The sequence below is a fragment of the Mercenaria mercenaria genome, chromosome 12 (genome assembly GCF_021730395.1).
Source record: "Mercenaria mercenaria strain notata chromosome 12, MADL_Memer_1, whole genome shotgun sequence".
Lineage (NCBI taxonomy): Eukaryota > Metazoa > Mollusca > Bivalvia > Venerida > Veneridae > Mercenaria > Mercenaria mercenaria.
Genome location: NC_069372.1, coordinates 18,070,041 through 18,096,297, shown reverse-complemented (window position 1 = coordinate 18,096,297; position 26,257 = coordinate 18,070,041). Strand labels below are relative to the sequence as shown.

General features: G+C 33.3%; 1 protein-coding gene across 2 annotated transcripts in view; it reads left to right on the top strand.

Moving 5' to 3' along the window:
- The window catches only part of LOC123533148 (uncharacterized), a 77,260-nt gene that overhangs the window by 9,125 nt on the left and 41,878 nt on the right, over positions 1-26,257 (top strand). Inside the window, exon 1 of one of the 2 annotated variants that reach the window (XM_053519328.1) lies at positions 3,806-3,921. The exons of the other annotated variant lie outside the window; for it this stretch is intronic. The gene's annotated coding sequence lies outside the window, so the exon portion shown is untranslated. Of the gene's footprint in view, positions 1-3,805; positions 3,922-26,257 lie in introns of those variants that run through there. 2 annotated transcript variants of the gene reach the window in all.

Below are 26,257 nucleotides of genomic sequence, written 5' to 3'. Positions count from 1 at the left end.
CGTAGTACCTAAATCTGATGTGTTTTTTTTTTTTTTTTTTTTTTTGAAATGCAATATTTAGTCTGAAATACCTTTTCATACTTGGGAAGGTAAAGTCAGTAAAAGACCTCTTCTATGCCCATGAAATCCATGGGCTATTTTTATCATAAAATAAGCCTTTACTAATTTTCAAACAAGTTTCATCCAAGAAAGAGAATGTATTTTACTGCTGATAATTTACACGAGAAAATAAAAAAAAAAAAAAAAGAAACAGGCACAAAAAGACATACATCCTATGCATTTTTTTCATCAATAATCCACTGCTCAAAAGATAGTGGAAGATATATGTGAAATGAAATTAAATCAAACACAAATGGAAAATGCGTTATTGTCATCATATAAATCTCAATATTCAAACCTTTACACGCTCAAATATAAGTGATTCCTGACACGTGTTATGGTCGAAGTCCATGCATGACCACTTCTTATTCTTAAGGATGGAGACGTCACATTATTGACCGAAAACATCAGCCAAACAATCTGTAGCAATGGTCATTAGGTTTTGTACATAGGTGTAATTTGTAATCGCTGCGCCAATCTTCCTGTTTTATCCAAGGGAATACGTTAACATAATTAGTGCAATTAAAAGATATCCTATGATAGAAAACAAATTGGGAGTAGCAATTTATAAGTGATATCATATTCTCATTGGGTGTAGTTTTACAGCTGCTGCTTATATTGCAAAAAATATGAAGATGGCTCTTTTGATGAAATAGTCCACCATGCTAACAGTGAATAAATAGTTGGAAAACGAAGTAGAGTTTCCGTCATGACGATGTAACGTAAATCGAGGTCTTACAGAAGAATTAACCGATTCAAAACATAGAAATTTCCTTTATATAACGCGTTTTATTTCAAGTCAATAACGTTTTCCGTCTCGTGAGGTCTTTTTGGTCATCAGTTAAGACGAATAGACGAATTTGTGAAAACAAGCCGATGTATGATCTGATTACATAAGTTCTTTTCTTATATTGTGAAAAATAAATTATCATAAAAAGGGAAATTGATTTTGGTTTAACATAACGTAAAGAAATACTCTATAATATTTGGTATTCTACATATAAGAAAATGAAAGTTTTTATGAATTCTTTAGACATATTAAAACCAAACTGAATGATTTCGCATAAAATCTAAAAACTATAGCCGCGTTGAATGATCATATTCCGTTTAACGTGATGATGAACTATGTAAAACTACTACAAGACATTAAGTGGCAGACAGTATTGTTTCGCACGCTTTTTACATTGAATGACTGTGTACATTGAATCCTTCGTATAGTATCTTACATTGTACATTCACTGAAGGAAGAGTATCCCTGAGGGAACTTTATTTAGAAAACATTACAGTCATATATATCTTTGATTCTCACGGCAAGTCACACTGCAAACAATATTGAATGAATTTTAACTGAATGTTCTTTTGTTTTGTTCACTCTCGCATTGCTTTGCATGTTTTAGTATATTTTGTTATTATAACGATGAACTGTACATTTTCAAGTTATATCAATAAATGACTGTTCTGTTCTGCTCTTAATATCTGGTATGTCGTTTCCTTTTTGCGTTAGCTCCTATTCGGAGACTCTGGTTACGACCGCAGTGAATGTAATTATGAAGTTATCATCCATAAAATCTTAGATATGGTTTCATTCGGTGTCAATCATCAAAAAAATTTTAAACCACGTTTAGTCATGAAATCGTCTAAGCCTGACGTATGTTAAGAAAACCTATTTGTAATTTAATTTAATTTGAATTAAAAAAATGGCATACGGGAATAGCGTTTTAAAACAGACAGATGTTGTTCAAAACACACATGAAAGCAAACATGGAAATAGATATTCAATGTTTTGCATTGTGACCAACGATATATAATAATAATTATTACACATTTGTGCTATAAATAGTCTATAATTTAAAACTTTATCTTGCTGGGCTATCGTAAAACATGTAGAAAAAAACAAGATATGAAAAGTTACTCCTGATGTCATGCAATATAATGGGTCAGACCAGGGGCAAACAGTAGGCATAGTAAAATATACCTTAATCAACCCAACCTATCATGTATTACAGCACAATTGTGTCTGATAATTAACGCTTCATTTCATTATAGGACTGTTATAAGTTGATTTCGTATAGTATCACACCTAACAAATACATCTAAAACATAGATGAAAGTAATTCATTCACATACAGTTAAATGTATTTCCTATTTGGTTTTGTTGTAAAGAAATGACATTAAGTTTAAAACCATTTTCGTTTTCTACTCAATGGTATATGTGCAAAGGATACTTGGATACTTACTGTAATGTCTTCGCTCGAAGATAATACTTAATGCTTCCTGTTAAAAGTTAATTTCTTACAATGTACATGTCATTCTTTGCGAAACATCAAACCTTCAATTATTGTTACAAACAGAACTTTCATAAAAGTCATATTTGTAAATCATTTTTATTTTTTGAAGAACTTAGTAATTATTCTCTAGACTTTATTTCGTGAGTTTTTGTCTTTGAAATGTTTAGGTTCTATTTCTACAAATAGGTTTGGCTATTGACTGGCACACCATTCAATACATGTATATAGTTTTGATAGTTACACTCTATGCAGTGCAAATACATGTTCAAAGTCAGATAGATAGACTTTATTGTAGTAAAATAGACAATATAATATAAAACAAATACAAATTCAATGTCAACATAATAAATGTGAAAATTAAAGTGCAATTGTAGATGACACATAATCAATACCAAGTATAACACAAAAAAGACATAAAGCATTCTTATTTCTATTGTGGTCTTTTGAATAGATCATATGACATTGGAAATGCAAATTAATTATTCAATTAAGCATTGCACACGTTGTATTAGATTTACATAGCACATGCCTTTTACATTTATATTAAAATATCACAGAAAGTTGGTTGACATTGAACATGTAATATTAAGACTAATACACAAGACTAACGAATAAGTATTATATGCCAAGTCAGTTCGGTGTGATGTAGGAGGACCTTCAAGTGATGCTCTTGTCTATCAAAGTGACACACACTCTGTGGAAGCACGTGCAAATTCGTTTATGTATTATCGGATCAATGTCAGGTAATCTGGCAGTAACACCAGCATTGTATAAAGTTAAAATTAGTGAAAATGTGAAACAGAAGCAATAAAACAACATATTCCTATTACTTTGTTTTGTTGCATTGTTTTTGTTTCAGATGATCTTCTGATAAGGAACTGATAATCTTTTACAGATATAGTCCTTTACCCTATTTGTACATGCACTGGACTCGGCGTTGTAAAGTTTCTGGTTATAAGAGTCAAAGAATCGATCCAACATCATTTTGTAATTATTGTTTTCCTGTCTATTCTGATATGTAATAAAGAGTAGTCAATTAATACTAAACGTTTAATGAAAAGATGTTCTTTTGAATCTTGAGAATTATTAGGATGTTTCTGACGTTATTTAAGACATCTATATTAATTCAAATGAAGGTACAACAGATAAAATTACAGTATACTGCCCTGTGGAATTTACTTTGTAATTACCTTTATTTGAATTAAGATAGATATCTTAAATAACGCCAGAAACATCCTAATAATTCTTATGATTCAAAAGAACATCTTTTCATTGACATTTTGATATTAATTGACTCTTTATTACATATCAGAATAGGTAGAAAAAACATTTTACTTCAAAAGTTTATATTAAATCATTCACCGTATCATATCCCAATATAGTCTATTTTGTGATAAAATGCATTCAACAGTAGTAGTGATTGTTCAAGTTTACAAGTTTTTTTTCTGTTGTGAATGAAACTATATCTAACATCTTCCGCGTGACGGTTGAAGTAATATAGTGTTATATGTGGATATAGGATACGAGTTCAGAGGTAATGTTTTTTTGATATGCTTTATTGTATTTTTTTTTTTTTGCTTTTTGTTTGTCTGTAATACAATGTAGTATGCCTAGCAAAGATTAGTTCCAATCTGGAACAAAAGATGGTGTCTTTTAGGAAAACTACTTGAATAAAAAATATGTTACTTATTTCAATTTGTACTGTTAATTAGGTTACATAACACACCTTCCCAGGTAAACAGTCTTTTTGATTCATATAAATGAAGACGTTGTAAACAAAGCTGTTTACAGTGTACTTGTTTTAAAAAACAGGTTAAAGAGTTGAAAAGGGAATATTTGGAAAGTCCTGCGTTATTATAGATACTTTAATTTTAACACATTTTTATTTCGTATGTGTGTGATCAAATGCTAAAGATCCGAAATTTTAGAAGATACTTTAACAAGGTACAAAACGCTAGTCACGAAATAGTTGAAATGTAACACGTAATGTCAACCATAAAAATGTAAATACAGATACATGTAGGAATGATTTTGGTTTGAGATAGTAACCAGATCAGACTTGATTTAAGACGCATTTTTTATGGGTTTAACGTCACGCCAACTTAATCATAGGTCATTAGCGACTTTTCAACTTTTTCCGAGTACCCCTCCGTACATTATTTCATCAGGAGCGGGCACCCAGGTAGACCGATCGAACTAACGTAAGCCACTTGGATGAATTCCTCACACTAATAATCCAACGCTTTGAGTAAGGCTCGAATTCACATAGGTGAAGGGCAAGTGATTCAAAATCAGCGACCTAAACCACTCGGCTACAGTGGCCCCTAAGACGCACTCTTGTTCAAAAATGGATGGCAGTTATATGAAAGACGGAAAGTGTATTTTGACACATTTATTCTAGTGTTACAAAAAAGTAATAATTGCCGGTTTAAGATTTTTATCTCAATGCGTTTGTTAAAACCCCCAAAATGTTGTTATAAAACGTCTAAAGTAATATAAGTTGAAGAAGTCTAAATTTTATTTTTCTTAATTTTATCTTAATTTGGCACAGTCAAGTCAAACAATTTTTCCGCAGTTCAGATATAAAGACTTACATTAGTGCAATTTTCAAAACCACTCGATTGAAAAGATTTTTATTTGATTTTATTCACGCTCACATTAGGTAGCAAATACTGTTGCATTTTTACATTCTGTCTACTTTTGATAAAACAAGATTCTTTACCAAAATTAAAATAAGAATTAAACAATTTTAAGAAATGTGTATATTCCCGTTTATCATAAATCAGTTAAAAGAAGAATATGACAAAAACAGACTGAATAGACGCAGATTATTGGTGCAGGAAAGTAGTTCAAGAAAGCTGATTTATTTATTATCTGGAATAGTATACAATTTTATACCAAATGTATTTTTACTGCCAGCGGCTTATTACAAGATTAGATTAAATGACTTTCATTACGCCCGTGTGACAAACATAATGTAAAAGGGACATGCCCCAAGTTCAACATCAAAATTTCTTTTTTAAACACAGAGAACTTGATGTAAGCATCAAAACTGTTATTTTAAAACAAGTTTGTAAAAATATATATTTATGTTTATAATATAAATACAAGTAAATGTCTGTTGTTTTCAAATCATAATAGCGTGATTCTACATTCGTTGAGTAAAAGTGCATATAGTAGATAAAATGTTCTTAAAATCCATGTAATCCTTTACAAAATGTAACAAAATTATTGCACTCAATTACTAAATAAATCCATTTTAAGGATCTACGAGGCTCAGCGTTTTTTTAAGGATATCTGCCATATTGAAAAATGTTCCTTCGAATATTGCTTTCTAACAATAGTTTTGCCAAAAATTAATGCTAAATAATTAAAATATGGCTAATAATGTACCATTTCACTAAATAGAATCTACGTTTTGCAAACAAACAATTTCACCCTTATTTTTGGCTGGCATTTGCCTAAAATTGACGTAAGATTTACACTGGGGTACGGGTAGGTAATTTCAGTTATCTCTTAAAGTAGATCAGGTTTGGTTTTGATATTTTTCTGACTGATACATATAATGATAAGCTATAATTGAAATAAAAACTGTTTAAGATAACACTTTGTATAATCTAGAAAATATTTGTTAAAACAAAAGAACAAAAAATATCAAAACTCACCAGTTTTAACAGGTTTTTCTGAATCTCTTAGATGCACGATGAGCCCAACTTTTTTTCTTTCCATTTTGAAGCATTTTTGTGTGTCATTAAAGCTGCAAAATATTTCGAAAATCTTAACGTCAGAATTATTTTTGTAGATCTAAATACGTTATTTCCTTTGAAAATAAAGTGGGTAGGGTAATTATGTCAACATGTAAAATGAAAAAGATTTGTTAGTGACATTTATGCTTATATGATACTGACATCACCTTATATTCATATTAATCTGTAAGACCTGATATCCCTATGACATTAAGTGGGATATTATATGTTTTATAAAGTACCAACATTTTTAAATTTTACAAAATTTCAGAAATGCGTAAACAGTTGGTGAAGAAAATGCCCTATAAAATTAAAACGAGTTCAGTGACCTGTGTGTTTTCTTCTCTTGTTTGTCCTGGAAACTGATGTTCTTCAAGCTCATAGAGTACACAAAAATTCTTAAAGTTAGAAAAAATTCGTTCCTACATCCTTAAATTACAACAACAAAAAAAAAACGCCATTGATTTAGAGGCGCGCAGGAACAGTAATAAATTGTTCGAAACTTGAACAACTGATCATTTACCTTTACTTGTGTTTATTGTTCAAAGGTACGGAGTTCAGCGGATCTTTTCTCCCGCTCAACATTTTTTTACAACAAAAACATATGAAAAACAACATTTTTCCAAAGAAAAAGGAAAGCAAATGTAATAAGTCTTTCCATTATTATTTTTGCTACAAGAAATAAAACCTCGTCTGCCACCAGTTTCGAACTAGCATCGCCTGCGTGACAAGCAGCCAACACATCCACTGGGTCATACCTTACTTGGAATATCTCAATTGATAAGGACATATAATTATGTATCTATTATAAGTATGCATCCGTTGAGGATATACCATGCTTATTTATAGTTTGTTGACAAAATGACGTCACTGTCAAACATTTTTGGTGGATTAGTACAACGCGACACGAGACAAATTAAAAGATCTGAGAACAATCAATAACATTAACATGCTCTAGTGTCGATAATAATTTCTTATTCAAACGTTCCACTAAAAAGCCGAAAGTTATCGGCGATTCTTATTTCTTTGTGCGTACCAGTATTATAACTGGCACTTGCTCCATCCACAAACTCATTAGTCTTTGTCATTTATATTATAGCATTTAACTCAACAAAAGTTGTGTATACGTACTGTAAGTTACATGCGATCTTACATTAGTGACAACGAGAACAGCATTTAAAAAGGTGGCAAGTCTTCTCAAAGCTACATCTAAAACGTTTTGCTGCTAAATTAACAACGTCAATAATATGATAATAGGAAAGAGGTATTTGTCTGTATATGCTTTCTGCAAATGAAAGTTTGATCAGTTATGTAGGTCTGAATTGCATTTTAGCTCAACTATTCGGAAGCTACTTTTACAAAATTATGCCCTTTTTTTCGACCTAGCAGTTTTTGGTTCAGTTTTGTATGTAAACTGGTAGCTCAGAACCCACCGATGGACATGGATTGAAACTTCACACACTTGTCCGCTGTGCTGAGCTGACATGCATTGTACAGGTTCCATAACTCTGTTTTGCATTTTACAAAATTGTGCCACTATTTTTACTTAGTCATTCAACTGACAAGGCTGTGAAATAGTCTAGCGTTGGTGTACTCCGACTGCTCTTCATTTACATTTGTTATTAGATGGTACATACAAATAGACATTTTTCGATATAACTGAATATAATCCGCAAGGCAACTTTTATATGATATTGAATTATATGAAAACTATTTTGTAACATTTCGTGTGTGGTAGACGGTGAAATGAGGCCTCACTGATATAATTTAATGGCTATTAAACTACGTCAACCAGTTAATAAGTTAACATGATATTTCTCTTTCAATAGATGCCTTTATAAATTTTCCCACTACTTACTTGGGTTTCAACAACTATTTACCTAGTTTCTCTTCGTCGTTTATCCATTAATTTACATTACACGTATCTCTACAAATATCTTTAAAACGATAGTCTCATCACTTTTATAGGCCATTGTTTCGTTTCTTACTTTCGTCTTTCAGATTCAGACCTTTGTGCTTATGCGCCCAGATGATCAATGTTGATAAGGTAATAATAAGTACTCTTAAGTCACACCGGTCACATAATTGGATTCATTTCTAAAGTTTTGGATTCAATAACATTCATCAGATATGGTGGAATCATTTAATTTGCTGGCATGAAATATAAATATTTTGTCCGAACGGCTACTTCGCAGTGATATAAATTCGTGAATTTCAACATTTGAAGATCAATTGAATGCTTGTTTTTTCTTCGGAATTATTTTTCAAGGATTAATGCACCCAGAAAATCCTAGAAATTATTTTTATTTTGTTTTATTTTATTATACCAGATTTATATAGTGCCCTTTTCATGATCAATTTCACGTTCAAAGGCGCTTTACATAGTTCAAATGCAGCCACACAGGGCGCATAATTCATCCTCTACTAGTACAGACACAGAGCGATCTGACCAGAAGGACAGAGTGAGACAAAGCCCCAACGACAGAGAGATCAGAAATCAGATACAGGCTTGTCCGGCTTACTTAGCCTAGCTCGTTTCGAATAGACAGCCTGGTTCTTTAAGGTGCCCAGTGTATAGCACTGATACATTCAAGGATTGCCTGGGTTCCTGACCAGTACACCTCTAGTTGGGTGGGAAACACTGAAAAGCGTTTCTGAGTTTCCCGAGTAGCTGCCGGGGATCGAACCCCCGACCTCAGGATTGGAAGGCCAGTGTGCAAACCACTGAGCTAACCGTCCACTTTAAAGAAATTAGCCCTTTAAAATGATTATACAGTATGAGTAATATTACTTCATTGATCGTGATATGCATAATACGCAGAACTAAGCCTTTTAATGAACTATACAATTTAATTAAAAGTTTTCTTTGACAGCCGTGTTTGTTGACTACATGTTAAAAGGAGATTCAGATAGTAATCATCCAAAATTCTGATTTTGTATCATTCATTACATTGTCCAAAAACCTGTCTTGATGTTTATATTATCTTCGTTCTGTTGAGTCTGACGATGAAAGGTCTTTCACACAAGCTCTGACTTCTGCAACATCTATTTTCGCATGTGATAGTAAAATCTAAGAAAAGATCAATTGGTAGCATAGAATGCAACCAAGCAGAATAATAGGAAACTCGGTTTAAATGAGTCTGTTAATGAGAGGTAATGAAATGTGCAACATCTCTCACGCTCCCTAGCGCCGGCTTAAGCGGAACTCTATTACATATATATTGAATGGACTCCATGATCCCAAAGGACAAGAAAATATAACAAAACCATACTGCTATACCTTCTGTTGTTTTTGCATTGTTAGTTACCATAACATTGTAAGAGATTCACTTAGTAAGGGTAAATTTCATGTACGTGATGAGATATTAAACATGGAAGTGATAAAGATTTAGATTAATTGTATTTATTTATTTATTAATTTGGGTTTTACGGCGCACCAACACAGTATAGATTATATGGCACCAAACAGGACTACAAATTTTGATTCCACATCTCATTTACATCGAAATAAAAACATGAGGTATGGAATCAAAATTTGCATACCTGCTGGAATCACAGAGTTACTGCAAAACTAAGTGATAAGACCCTATTAGTCGCCTCTTACGATCATGCAAGGGTAAGGCAGTGGTTCCAATTCTTTTCATACACAGATCGTCCCAGAACCACATGGGGCAAGATTTATTGTAATATTTGCAAATACTTGTATACACTGTTCAATGTGTAAAGTGACAGGTTAAGAGAAACATACGAGTTTCGCAACTTCCAGAATGTCAACAAATGAATATACGTGTTGTCTACATCAGCTCCATTAAAATGCAAACATGTTAAAAACTTGCGTCTTTCTGAAATTGCTTTTCATATCAGCGTAGTAGCCGTTGAGTAGGGAACATCTTAAAAATTCAGACTTTGGAAACTCTTAAAACAAATAATACAAAACTTCCAATTTGATTCTTTCTTCTGTTTGCCTATGTTAGTTACAAAGAGTGACTATGACGTCACAATAATAAGACAAAACGCCTTTAAAGACCTTCTATAGTTTGTCGTCGTTCGTTTCCATATATATATTCACAGTTTATTTATCTGATAAGGAATATGACAATTTACTACCGACTGAATAATTTTAGTGTGATTTAAAAACACACCACAATCTTCCTTCGTAGTATTACGATATGACTTACTGTCACTGAGACGTGTATTAACTAATCACAATATATCAGAGAAGAATAAAAAATGTGAAAATATAATCTTGCAAAAGTCTTCAGAATCTGCTAAAATATAAATTCAAATTATTATTTTGTTAATGTCAATACAAAATATGAGTGTCTGGGCATAGCTGCACATTGGTGTCAATGGGTAGATACGTGTTTTACAGCATTGTCAAGATTTATGTGGTGGACGGATAGCTCAGTGGTTTGCACACTGGCCTTCCAATCCTGAGGTCGGGGGTTCGATCCCCGGCAGCTACACGGAAATTTTCAGAAACGTTTTTAAGTGATTCCCACCCAACTAGAGGTGTACTGGTCAGGAACCCAGGCAATCCTTGCGTGTATCAGTGCTACACACTGGGCACCTTAAAGAACCAGGCTGTCTATTCGCAACGAGCTAGGCTAAGTTAGCCGCACAAACCTGTATCTGATTTCTGATCTTTCTGTCGTTGGGGCTTTGTCTCACTCTGTTCCTCTGGTCAGATAGCTCTGTGTCTGTACTAGTAGAGGATGAATTATGCGCCCTGTGTGGCTGCATTTGAACTAAGTAAAGCGCCTTTGAACGTGAAATTGATTAGAAAAGGGCGCTATATAAATCTGGTATAATAATAAAAATAATTATAATAATAATTATGTTGAATATAGATTATATACATGGTAATATCCAAATGTGCGATTCAGTAGAAATTATTAACTGACCGTTACACAACGTCAAAAGCTATTTTCTGTTTTCGTTCTTAATTGAAAGAAATAAGGAATACTAACTCAAAAATGGAATTTGCATATTTACAAATTATCAGATATGCTCGGTTAGTGATACGCGTATTTGTATATCATTTTGATTTTGAATTATTGAGATAAGAAAATTATTTCATATTATAGTAGTACCAGTAAGACTTATTTTTCGCTCCGATAGACGAAGTCATGTTGATCATTTTGGTCGGAAGTCATTGTGGAAATAATTCATCTCTGTCATTATCTATTTCATTTTCAAATTAATCATTAAAGAGGAACGACTGTCAGATATTTATTTGTATCATGGTTGGCTCTGCAAATGCATGTTGTCTCCTCATGCACAATCATATATTTGTGCATGGATGTATGATTTATCGTAAATGATTGACTAGGTTTACTTTGATCAATCTAATTTTGTAAATTAGATACTCGTGTGTGCATACATACTTTATAGTTGGAACAAGATAAGCATAAAAACTTATAGTCTAGTAATAGAATTATTTTCATTCGCGGACAAAATGCTCTGCAAATGTTTGAGGTCGGAACTATATCGGGACAAGGGATATAATAGTCTTAGGTAACGAACCGGAGCAGTATAATTTTGCAAGAAAAATGTAATAAAATACAAGACAACAACAGCATTTTTTGATTTGATACAAATTAAGCAGGCAATTTCCAGCTTAAAAAATATAGTTCATGTAATGGAACATGCTCGTACATGAGATAATCAAATTTAAGTGAGCTTCGATGACATATTCATATGCATAACTTCACACTCCGTGTAATCAGAGCCAATAAATAAATATCTGGTATGAAAATGTATGTAAATTTATTGAATTTCAACAATAAGTATTGATATACTCGTGCAAATTATATCATGCTTACTTGCTCAAAGATTAAAGTGTAACGCCATCTGTATATCATTTTTGTTGTCACTACCCTTGGCTATAACTTAAGCGACCACCTTAGCAGTTTTGGTACAATCTTTTTCCAACATTAATTCTCAAAGGACGCAGGTGTTTAATGAAATTTATATCAAACAGCCTATATCATTGTAATTTTTTTTCCCATTTGTATTAACAGACAGAAATTGATTGAGTTCCGAAGTGATGAATTATTCAGCATTACATGTCCCTGTTTCCAACTGCTTTCAAAATTAATAATTTGAATTGTTGAAACTGTCCGTAGTTCAGGGGTTATGTTAAGGAAACACATTTTATTTCGGACATTTTTAAATTAAATGCAAAGTACAGCAGCTTTTGGATAAAGCCGTATTTGTAATTGAAAAACATAAAAAGATAACTAGGTAATATAAAAGTTCGTATTATATTTTCTAAGCAATTATTGTTACTGAAGATGAGAGTCCCCGGTGTTAGTTTCAACCCATTTGATGTGTTGAATTATGTTATGAATGAAAAGTGTTTTTAACTCTAAAACTTTAAACTTGATTAAAAAGATTATTATTTCAAAATAAATTAAATAAAGTTAATTCTAAATAATCATTTATGAAAATTCTTACACGCTAAGAATAACATCTTGTTTAAAATAAATTAAAATTTCAACAATAACCGGTTAAATTTATATGATACCATTATTTATTTTACGACCGTAATAAAAGTTTTAAAAGTCACACAAATGCACATAAATACCGAGTATTTACAAACCAGCGAATTTCATTATAAAGCATGAAAGTCATAACAAAATTAATATTGCTTGTTAAATGTTCCATACTCTAAAAAACAAATTTTAATTGAGTTTGATATTTTACCACATGTCGGCGAACAAATAGTTAAAGAAGTCTAAACCAATCACGTATCGAAGTCTGTTCAAATTGTTTTGAAATCGATTAAAGTTTTTACCACCTTATAAATTACATATAATCATGCCGTTTGATATAGATTAAAATTCAATGTGTGGTCCCAACCACCATACTTAACGTGGTAGGAGACACGCTAACAGGAGACACGCTAAAATGTGTAGAAATTTTGATTTTTTCTTGTTTTCTTTCTACTTGCCGAACCAGTTTTTGTTTTCGTCTTTGATGGCTGATATTTAAAAATAAACTGTAGTATTAAGAATGTATTATCTTTCTGTTTAACGACAGGTGATAGTAACTGTGACGCAAATATGTTCATGATTAAGCACAACTTACACATGTAGAAATCAGTTTACAAGTATACCATTTTTCATGGAATTTATGTGGAAAATATTAAAAAGTCTGTACATTTTGTATATTTTATGCGGTTATGACTATTTTTAAATGAAGATATTCTTTATCCTCCAAGGTTTCATGTTCTGGACAAGAACGAATAAAATAAGTCGTTTTTCAAAGAGCTGGATAAATCATGCATTGAATTTAATGTAACCTCTCTTTTCGATCGACCAAGTATAATGAACATGCAACAGCTTATTTGTTCGTTATGCCAAAAACTTTAATGTGAAAAAACAAATTTGATTTTTTAATAAAGTGCCACAATTTTTCTTTGATATGTCGAATATAATTAGTCGTGATAAAATTTTAATATTGTAATATAACAAATAAATATCATTTGACAAAATCGGTTCTAATATACGCCAAACGTTTTAAGGTTCAACCACAGCTAAAATTTATATTGAATTTTATAAAGTATTAGCTTGCACAGAATCACTTACAATAGCAATATTAACCATTTTCTAGGTTAAGTTCACCAGACGACATCATTGGCAAATAACACAATGAATACATAAAGAAGCATTATCTATAGACTGTTCAATTCCCATTTACTGACACGCGGGATAGGTATATGAAATTAGACAAAGATAAAAAATAAAAACAGTAACTATTCGTCATAGATTAATTACAGATTTACTCCCGGTATATCTAGGTTACCACGAATACGTTAATAAATATATCATTATGTTTAGTGCTGTCAGAATAAGACATATTCCTTGAAAAGTGGCCTATATAGTTTAATAATTAAAAATGTTTACTGCAAGTCTCTAATAAGTGTATCACGAATTTTCAGCTAATTCAGTCTTTAAGGTTATGAATAATATGTATTTAAATTAGTCATGTCAATCCTAAAAATGACCTGGCATTGGATTGTATAGTAAATGTTTAATGGTATTCTGTTAGGGAATATGTTGTTATTGAAGAATCTGAATGATGCCCAGCTGGCATCATTGAGCATTTTGAGAAATTCAAGATGGCGTCCAAAATGGCCACCAAAATCAGAAAAAATATATCGATGGTGCAAGAAATAACTTACAAATTGCTATTTACTGATTGATTGTTCTTTAAATATTTTAAACATATTTATATATCTTTATCTATTGATTTAGTCTATCTGAGATGCCATCTAGGTCGGCTGGAATTCAAAATGGCGGCTAAAAAGGCCGCCACAATTGCCTTTTTGTCGTATTGTATTAACTTACCGAGTTGGTAATCATATTTGTTGATATAAGTGTTGTAATATGTAATAGCTATTTAAATGAAATAACAACTTTAATCATTTGACTATTTAGCTGATCCTAAATGGCTTCCAAGATGGCCGCCAAATTTGAAAGAAGTTGGTAACAATGCTGAAATATTGATCTTATTTCATTGGTCTGTTAGTATATATAAAATCAATCATCAAGAAAATTCTAAATACATGTTTTTATTTATATTTGCTTATTTCACAAAGAATACGTTGTACAATATGGCTTATTAAGTAACATTAAATGTAAAATCAAACATCGTGTTTGTATTCATAAAGCCATGTTAAAATGTGCATTGAAATGAAATGCCAGAATAATTATGTGAAGTTCTTTTTACATAACAATGGTGGCTGATTTCTGCCATTTCGCGTTTTCGCCCCGCGACCCCGCCGAGCGAAAATACGAGAATTAACAAGTTAAAATGGCGGGGGCGCAGGGCGAAAACTCGCTATTAAGCGTGGGCGCGGAGCGAAAATTCGCTGTTTAGCGGGGTCGCGGGGCGAGATTTAGTAACTGGTATGTCGGGGGTGCGAGACGAAAACATGATAATTAGCGCTGCTTAAAACGTCGAGTTTTCGTACCGCGCCCCGACATTCCAGTTACTAAATCTTGCCCTGCGCCCCGCTAATTATCGTGTTTTCGCTTTGCCCCCCCGCTAAATAGCGAGTTTTCGCCCCGCGCTCCCGCCATTTTATCTTGTTAATTTTCGTGTTTTCGCTCGGCGGGGTCGCGGGGCAAAAACTCGCTATTTAGCAGGGGCGCGGAGCGAAAACACGATAATTAGCGGGGTCGAGGGGCGAGATTTAGTAACTGGAATGTCGGGGGCGCGGTGCGAAAACTCGACGTTTAAGCAGCGCTAATTATCGTGTTTTCGCCACGCGCCCCCGACATACCAGTTACTAACTCTCGCCCCGCGACCCCGCTAATTATCGTGTTTTCGCTCCGCGCCCCCGCTTAATAGCGAGTTTTCGCCCCGTGCCCCCGCCATTTTAACTTTTAAATTCTCGTATTTTCGCTCGGCGGGGTCGCGGGGCGAAAACGAGAAATGGCAGAAATCAGCCACCATACATAACCAACTAACGCAAGTTCATTGTTGCATTGATCAGCATTGTCCTGTCGAAATGTACAAAACATCGTATATGGAAGTCGAGCCTGATTATAGCTGCACCATTTTGTTTAACATGGATTGTCACTCGAGCACCAGCATTTTATTATCTTCAGTACTTCGTATGGTGTCAAAGCTACAGTGGGTGCTACTGATACAGGAACCAGTGTCTTCATTACCTTTTTCCTAGGTCAACCATATTCACATGGGTCCATATTTGGTGTGCCTGCATGAAGAGCATGATTCCATGACAGGCCTGTAAATGCGCATGTTTTATGTTTTCAACAAATGCTTCTTTTTTAGGTGCCAACGAAGTCAGTACTGGCAGGGTTTTGTTGGACTTGCCAACTTTGGCTGCCCATAGCATTTGTCGTGTTACAGACATGCCGTTTGAAGTTTGCTGGCCATAAGAGGCTGATACAAACCTTTTTGATTCAATCGTTATAATGTCATTGATGTTAGTTGTTATATCACCCAAGGATTTTAAGAGATAACCAGCTTGCAACATCTTGATCACCTTTGATTTGTCAATGCCATAGTAGCCTGCCACAGTGTCACACCCAGAGTCAGCATGGACCGCCAGTGAATCTCGCGCAATTCCATAATGTTTCTGTGCCGTGTCTGTTGTATGTCAATAACAACTCTTTCTCTCACAGGAGATCCCATAATCACAAGTAGTTCTAATACCACATAATAGTATACCAACAGTACAAACACATCTGTGCCATCTGATAGTTTTGCAACACCAGTGTATTCTTTGTGAACAGCGTCAAACATTTGTTGAATCAATATTATATCTTCTTCTTCATTTTCAGTTTTCAAATCAACTTGATCAATAACAATTTCCTCGTGCATTTGAGATGGAACATCTCCTTCGCCAGTGACAGTCAACTTATGAGTGTTTATACAGAGCTGATGGAAGTATGAATCGTTGCATAGCTCTGAGCAAATGTATCATATCAGTCGTTGTTTGGTTTTAGTTACACCTAGTTACACATTCTTAAGTCGGACAGCCATGTCCCCAGTGAGCCGATACAACATCAAATTCATGACATTGGATTGTAACATCATAATTATATGTATTATACGTATATCTAAATTTTTTTTAGGTGTTTAATATATATTTCTGTATAGTAAATATTTATTGAATGGTGTTTATTGTATTTCAAAAATGCATTTTTTATTTGTATTATACTTATGCCCACGAAGAGCCTTTTATTCAGATAAGTTTAAAATCAAATTTTCTTGACAAACTGATATATTTTTTCATTATCTTATGTAATATAATAGATACATAAGTATTCCCTATAAAAAATATAATATCTTTTAAATCGCTATTATGTGGTGTTAGAAATACCTATACTTTTGATTATGGGATCTCCTGTGAGAGAAAGAGTTGTTATTGACATACAACAGACACGGCACAGAAACATTATGGAATTGCGTGAGATTTACTGGCGGTCCATGCTGACTCTGGGTGTGACACTGTGGCAGGCTACTATGGCACTGACAAATCAAAGGTGATCAAGATGTTGCAAGCTGGTTATCCCTTACAATCCTTGGGTGATATAACAGCTGACATCAATAACATTATAATAATTGAATCAAAAAGGTTTGTATCAGCCTCTTATGGCCAGTAAACTTCAAACGACATGTCCGTAACGCGAAAAAGGCTATGGGCAGCCAAAGTTGGCAAGTCAAGCAAAACTCTGCCAGTACTGGCTTCAATGGCACAAACAAAAGAAGCATTTGTTGAAAAAATAAAACATTTACACGCCTGTACATGGAAGCATGCTCTTCACATCAAATATGGACCCATGTGAATATTTTTGGCATAGGAATGATGTAATGAAGACACTGGTTCCTGTATCAGTAGCACCCAGTGAAGCTTTGGCACCACGGGAAGTACTGAAGATAATAAAATGCTGGTGCTCGAGTGACAACCCGTGTTTAACATAATGGTGCAGCTGTAATCAGGCTCGACTTCCATATACGATGTTTTGTACATGTCAATGCGGATCCAAAGAACGTGCGTTAAGCAGTTAAGTGAAAAGAAATTCACATAATCATTCTGGCATTTTCATTTCAATGCGCATTTTAACATACCTTTATGAATACAAACACGCTTTTTGATTTTACTTTTCATGTTACTTAATAATAGCAGCCATATTGTACATAATCCATACCATATTCTTTGTAAAATAAGCAAAATAATTTAAAACTTGTGTTTAAAATGTTTTTGATGATTGACTTTATATAAACTAACAGACCAATGATGAAAGACCAATATTCAGCATTGTTTCCAACGTCTTTAAAGTTTGGTGGCCATCTTGGAAGCCATTTTGGATCAGTTAAATAATCAAATGAATAAAATTATATTTCAACTAAATAATTATTACATATTGCAACACTAACATCAACAAATTTGATTACCATACTTGATTTGTTAATACAATACGCCAAAAAGGCAATTGTGGTGGCCATTTTAGCCGCCATTTTGAATTCCAGCCGTCCTAGATGGCATCTCAGATTGACTAATTCAATAAATAAAGATATATAAATATGTTTGAAACATTTAAAGTAAAGTCAATCAGCAAATAGCAATTGGTAAGTTATTTCTTGCACCACTGATACATTTTTTTCTGATTTTGGCGGCCATCTTGGACGCCATCTTGAATTTCTCAAAATGCTCAATGATGCCAGCCGGGCATCATTCAGATTCTTCAATAACAACATATTCCCTAACAGAATACCATTAAACATTTACTATACAATCCAATACCGGGTCTAAAACAAATATCACATTTATTTACCAGACTAAATTAAATAAGCGACAAAGCTATCATACACGTCATATTGTAATTGCTGGTATTTTAAAATGGAACCTCTATTCCATGACTGTGCCACTTAATATTTTTAACGGACCCTTGGTTTGTTATTTAAGGTAGTTTTTCTCTGGTCACCGCATTATTTGTATTCATACCTCTTCATAATCAACGTTGACAGAGCAATATTTCATGGAAGTAATGTCCCTCTGACTAATGTATGTACAAGTCATTTTTTCTACTTATGTACATAGAAGCCATACACAATTGTCTATAAAAAATTCTCTTGGGGGAATAAAACACAATCAAATAGAATATAAGTGGATACTCCATAGGCCGCTTAACTGTGCAGAAATGAAAATGTTGAAGGCTTGGTTTGATTGAGCCTGTTCATGGACGGTAGTGGAAATGCACGCTACCGTCCACGCCCTCTAACCCAGGCCGAAATGTTCAAGCTGACAAACTAAACACTATCAATAACACGACATAATCAAAGTCGGGCCGAACGATCTGAAAAGATCGAAATATAACAAGCCTGGTTGAATGTACGGGATACCTTTTATGGCCGTCAGACGGCACAAACAATGCCGCGCTTTGATAATAAAATAGAAAAAGTGGAAACTCCACAGGTCGTAACACGAGAAAAATGGAAATGTTGTAGGCTCGGTTTGATTGAGCAGCCTGTTCATTAACGACAGTCTCTGAAGCCGGGTTTAGCAGAACTCAACATTTACACATGCTACAAGTACAAAAAAAGACTACGGGAAGTCTATTTGATTGAATATGTTTAGGAGAGATATGACACCTCTCACGTTCTAGAAACAAACGAAGCAAAAATTATATGTTGAGAAGCCTATATGTTGAGAGGACTTTAGGTTTCCAAATAAGAAGAAATACTGACACAGAGTCCAAGTACGGGTTACGTGCTGGTTATTTGATTATTTTTTTGGGATCAAATATTTCACACAGTATGGATTAAAAAATTCACATAAAATCGGCGCTTGGAGTTAGTGTAGACGTAGGGGATGTTACAAATAATTTACCTTGTCATGAACGGATTCATTCGGATCTTATATTGCTTGCTTGCTTTCTATCCTTTCTATAAAATTTAATAAAAATGAACAAGCAGAAGGAAAGGAGGAAAATTCTAAATGTTAACTACTTCCGTGCAGGTATAAATGTGAGACTTTTTGTTCCCTTTCATCTAAGGAAACATTAAATGATAAAACCTCATGCTGATTTTGTAGTTTGAATATCAATTAATGTTTTATGTAAGGAACGGGTATAGAATCCAAGAACATATTAGTCAAGTAATTTGCCCACTGTAACATTACTGAAACAATGTTACAAAATTGTCAGATCTAAACTTTATTGCTTGAAATTTAAGTTTACAATGTGATAACAACTGTAAATAATAATATCCCATATGTTCTGTAAGATTCGTTCAAAAATCATGTGCAGCTGTCAAACACATCCCTATAAAAGAAGTGTTTAAATATGCATTTCCTCAGAATGTCTTTAAATTACAATCAAAAGGTTATTAAAAGTTTTACACGTACTAGAAAATCTAAATAATTGATAAATGCATAGTTCTCGTATGTTGTTACTCTGTCTATATCACAGGTAAGAGAGGGAATTTTAACAATTTTCTACAATGCAGCATCCCTCTAACTAAAACGTTTATTGTTTACAACAATGTGTTTTAAATACTTTCCTCCAATTTTTACCACCGCTACAACTTTCATGTAAAAAATATGAATATCAGACTAAATGTGTGCAATATTTTGATTAATTATCATTTTACATAATCAAATATTGTTGACTAAATTTTCAAACCTGTGAGGCCGTGTTGTTATCATTAATTGCCGTCTACCAACCGTAAAATTAAGCAGATAATTATAAACTTGTCTCAAATTAAAATCATGATTGAAAATCGTATCTTTTCCTTTTTCGTACGTTCATTATTAAGATTTTGTTACTTTTTTCCAATGTTGCAAAATGTTCACAAAAATCTAAAAATGTGTGTAGCATAATTAGCTTTCTTTGAACATGCACTGGATGATACAAAAACTAAGCCTTTGATGCAATGGTTAATTAAATACGTCTGTCAGCCACCTGTGTTTCATGGTCGAATGAGACCCCACTTGACATTATTGAAGCTTTAAATGAAACCTCAAGGTAATTTAACGATATTTTTAATGTGGTCAACTTAAATTTTTCAGAAACGGTAAAACATATTTGTTCAGAACAATAAATACTTAACAAAGCCCAGCAGTCTAAATATTGTGGTTCCTATCCCTGGACTTGGTGAATGACCTTTGCTAAGATTTGACAAGAGAGTGGTAACGTTAATCGTCATTGTCTGTTTAGATACGTAGAGTAAACTCTGGTACGGAATTCCGTATCAAAGTTGCATTTAAGATTAGTTTATTTTAAAATCTTACATTGATGCTGTTCCAAAATAAGTTTTGTCCTGATTGTGTAGCGACAGAAAGGCCGTGCAGGACTGCCTTGCATCTGATGTAAATAGAGGTTAATATATAGACTGACAGCGTTAACAACTGACCCATGAAGGAAACAACATTAAAACTCATTTATGACAGATACAAGCAATCGCTTTGGACATGCAAGATTGTTTTATATTCAATCCAGGTTTGTCACTGCGAAAAGTTCTGATGGCGAAATACATACACGTGATTCGTATGTTTAAGAAATGGCTAATAATGAAGAGCAAGTAAAAGTTATTTTCATCAGTAAGGATGAGATTATTTAGCTTAACAAAATGTTCCTTCTAGCGCATATTAAATATTCTTTTAAGGGATCTGTTTTTAGCATCCTGTTACAGATGTTTAAAAAACAATTATGAAAAATGTGTTTTGTTAGTTAACGTGCATTCTTATCTATTTAGAAATATTTAAAGTTATTTCACATGCTTCAAGTTTCAAGTTTATTGATATTATTCAGGGCCATAAGGGCATGTGACATGCATGACAAATAACACAATGTAGCATATATCAGATGGCAAGACAACTATTAAAGTTTTTATAATATTGAGGATAAGACATCCAATATTTTGACCAGAAAATGTTGAGTATTCCATCCTCTTCCAAGCTGACCTATCAAAATTTACAACAGACATCACGTCCCTTCCCAAAGCATAAAAACAAACCCTGCCCAACTAAAAGATGGAAAACTCAACACAGTCCGGCAAAACAATTAGAATGTAGATCATTTACCGGCTAACATGATCTTTTTACAAAATATTGACAATTTCAACAGTGTGTCTTTACAATTACTATTCTTACAGCATTTGGATGTTCAAAATAAAACTTGTCAATATACTTCTTTCTTGCATTAGACAAATAGCCTAACTACAATTAAAAAGATAGTGAAATTCATCACCTAAAAGATTCCAAGAGACGACAATATCTTAATTCTCTGGGAATATTATTAAATCTTCCCTTCTCAACAGGTAACATATGCACAATAAACACCTTTAGATAAGCGATTCTACCTAAATATTATCAGCGGACAATAAATAATAAAGACCATCATTCGATCAAATTTCGGGAATCCACTGTCGAAACCTTCCCTAGTGACACAGATCGGAATTTGGCCGTATGTTTGTAAATATTTAATGTTTCACATAGCAAAGTGCTGCCAAACGCCGTTAATTGCATCGCACGATTAATACTTCCAGCTCCAGAACAAAATATGGCCGTCTGGGACCATAATTCACGCTAGAAGAAAAAGGGGTTATATATAAGTCGGCACTAACAATCTGATGGGTTTGAAAAATGCGTACAATAGTTCACAGCTTTAATCTTACAAAACAACTTATCAAAACGCATGAAATTACAAAGTTCGAAACATTTTATAGCTCAGTAAAGTGAAAAAAATGCATTATACAGTTCTGGATAAAAACAAGGGAAGTAATTGAAATGTTGTAATACGGTGACGGTGCATAGCGTGCAAAACTCGAACAAAACTCGAATTACTTTATAAGTACAGTATGTTTTGATGGTGATACTTAACGTCAATATAAAATAAAATCTGTAAATAGATCCTTTGGAAGCAAAGAATGCAACCAAGAAGAAGAATAGCAGACGATATTTTTGGGCGGGAGTCTAATTTTAGATAATGCATATTCATTTTATTATTCCCGATTCTACATTATGCCATGTATGATGTTAGATTTAGGAGTTATATGATTTAAACTATATTATTGTTTTTTGTAGGTCTGTTATTACGTAGTTGTATTTCACTAAATATTGACTTAAAGATGCGAAAACACAAAGACGCAAAGAGGCTATTTGTAATGAATATGCATGTGTCCAAGATGGCGGCGCCCGACTGGAATTCGGGTGCCTTTGATGATACCATTGTATCCATTAACTGCTCATTCAAGTGTGACATGTTCACCATAAGTGTTCATTCCCTTGAGAAGGAACAACAAGTCATGTAAAAGATTTTATCACAAGTAATCGTTAAATAGAGACCAACAAACAACAAGTTGAAGATAGGGGCACCGCCTTGAAATGGTCAGTAACATTTATAAAGGAAACTGGGAGTTTAAACGCGTTTAGGGCCTGTCAACCCCGCACTAACCCTATTTTCAGCAAGGTAGACAAGACAGTGTAACTAAAATATCTCCCCAAATATCAGTGACAAAATACTAGAGTACATGAAGTAAAACATATAAATAAGGCCAATCTAATGTATAAATGCACTAATGTACCCAACAACATGTCTGAAATCGACTAACTTTGAGGGGTCACTCACCAAACATGCACAGTGCTTAACGATTTTTGCATTGTATCCTCTTTTAATAAACATTTTAACGCTTTTTACAAATATGTGTTTAAATTAAGCCCTATGTTTCATTGTCCGAAGTTTATAAACTACATCCCCGCAGTAAAATTAAACAAGGATAACTATTAAACAGGGAATGCAACGTTTATCAAAAAACGCAACCTCCTAGAAACGAAACTCACAGCACGCAAATGTGCACACAACCAACATACAAAGTAAGCACGCGAGGATAAAACGAACAAATAAAGGAATACAGTGGGGCACCGCCTTGGGACGGTCAGTGGCAAAAACACCACTGGGGCGTTTTAGAAGTGTTTTTAATTTAAGTCTTCAAAATTTCTGATCTGAACAAATTACATTTAGTGTTTGTCAAAATGATATCCAAATTAACGTTTCATAGTTTTGATTAGAAAACGCTCGAAAATCCGAAGAACCCTCTTAACTTTGAACTTCATCTTAGTTAAAATGAAAATGAAATATATCTTGTCGCTAAGTGGAAAAACTGATAATTTGCTGATTATAAACACACGTCAAAAGTAAAGTTGACGTAACAAATTCTGTCAACAAATTCCCTTTTATTTTGAAGCTTGTATGGATTATAAATGTCATGATCACTATTCAGAAGGTATCTGGTCGTCATTAATCCATCCATGGATGTTAAAACTACTGTTCAGACAGTGTCTGGTAGTCATTTATCCATGAATTCGAACTGCTGATAATTATACGGGTATCCGGACTATTCTATTATCACTTTGATCTTTAATTTTCTACCTTTATCTTCCAGATGCAGTGACTGCTCACTGTTAAAATATGTATTAAAAACATCTATGATACACCTGTTGAAAGCTCTTATTGAAGTATGTTCCGAACTTTTTGTGTCAGTAAAATACAAGCGATTAGTGATCGAATGATTGCTTTTCTTGATCATGGCGAAAAATATTTTTGATCCATTACTGAATTTAATGTGTGATTAAACCGCCGTGATTGTTGATTGCGGTAGGTAAAAGTTTGAGCAAGCCTAGGGTTTGAGAGATTCATAATCCTCTTTTCTACTTCTTTTATTATTCATTATACATTCTGAAACAATGTCGTTTGTAAAATCGTCACGAACAGGATCGATTTTACGACATCCCACGATCCACATATCAGTGCTCGCCCCACGGAGCTAAGCGAGCGGGCTGCAACAGGATCGCTGCCAGACCCCATTGATTCAAATACAACGAATTATTTGAAAAATTATAAAAATGAAATTCGATGCCGTAATTAAAAATTATGCATTCTAACCTAACGAATCATGTCCGTATGTAGTAAATATTCAAGTTTTCGATATACAATTATTGTAAAGAATAAATTAACAATAACTTTACATGCGTCAACATTCAAATTGCTATCATTTAAACCTTTTAGCGCTTTTTGAAACCTAAAGTTCAGCAGAGGAATTCGTTTAAAGCTACATTTGAGAAACTGTTTAAAAGGAATTATAAAATCACACGGAATGGTCTTTTGTGTACAAAAATACATTTTTTCGAAGCTTCAAGTCATTAAACGTTATATAAATACAATAACAATGTTAAGAAAACTTTAGTCATCAAACAAATTTGATTTCTCAGTGTTCTTTTTATTTTCATATTATAATACAAATGTATACCTTTTATTCACGTGTTTTATTGGTATCATTTAAAATACATTTAAAAATAATCTACGATATTACTGACATTCACTGTGACGTATATCACTCGGTTACAGTCTTTGAAGTTTTAAAACATAAACAGATATGTCGATGCAATCGACAGGAAAATAGATGTATTTAAGCAAATGTATTTCTGTTAAGAGATGAAATGTAAATAGCATAAACAAATCATTATGTTTCTTTAATGTGATATAAAATAAGTATTGTTTGATTATTGAAATATTTTTAAGTATACCCAGTTGGTATCAAAATATTATTTACTGCCCGGGTAAAGGGTAAGTTAATAGATATATCTTAGTGTACATTTTATTGACATAAATTGTATAGGAATTTTTTTAGAACAAATCGCAACGTACTTACATTTCTAGACGGACATGTATTATTTTAATTTTATATCAAACAAATCCTAAATCGCTCAGCATTGACTAGAAAAAAGATTATTATATCTCCCACCACACATTGATTTACTCCAGTCTGTGTATGTGTGTGTGTGTGTGTGTCTGTCTGTCTGTCAGTCACAAACCTTGTCCGCACTCTAAGTTGAACATTTCTCATCCGATCTTCACAAAACATAAACAAAATGTGTTTGACCATAGGATCTCGGCCAAGTTCGATATCTAGCCAAATCCGTCCAAGCACTTTTGAATTATGGCCCTTGAATTACTGATAGGAGCCAATCATCTAGGCCATGATTGGATCCATCCTGAGAAACAAAGCAGTTGTGGGAGGCATGCGCTTTTCTCAAAAACATCTCTTATTCTGAAGTATTTATTTTATTTTTATACTAATGATGTCATATATTTTGTTCGACCATTTGAAAGGCATGTTTTATTTAAGAAATAATAAATCTGTTCCTATATTTTATCAGTTAATAAAATATGGGCAGGAGTTTGGATGCGTAATAATTAAATCACGAGTGCGCAGCACGAGTGATTTAATTATTCGCATCCAAACGACTGCCCATGTTTTATTAATTGATAAAATTATTGGAACATATTTATTATTTCGATTCTAACAATGCAAATAATTCGCAATTTACAGTACGTACTACATTTTCAGCGTAATACGTCATTCGGGTCATATGCTGTTACAATTTACCCCCTATGGTTAGAAAGTGTTGCATAGCTTATGGAACGTATATATATTTGTAATTTAGTAATCTAACAGCTCGCAAACTAATTATGAACAGAATCATCAAAATAAGCGAGTTGACCCTGTATTACGTGTGACGAGATTAACTTTTATATGACGTCACAACATTATGACGTCATACTTTATGTCATACATTTATGA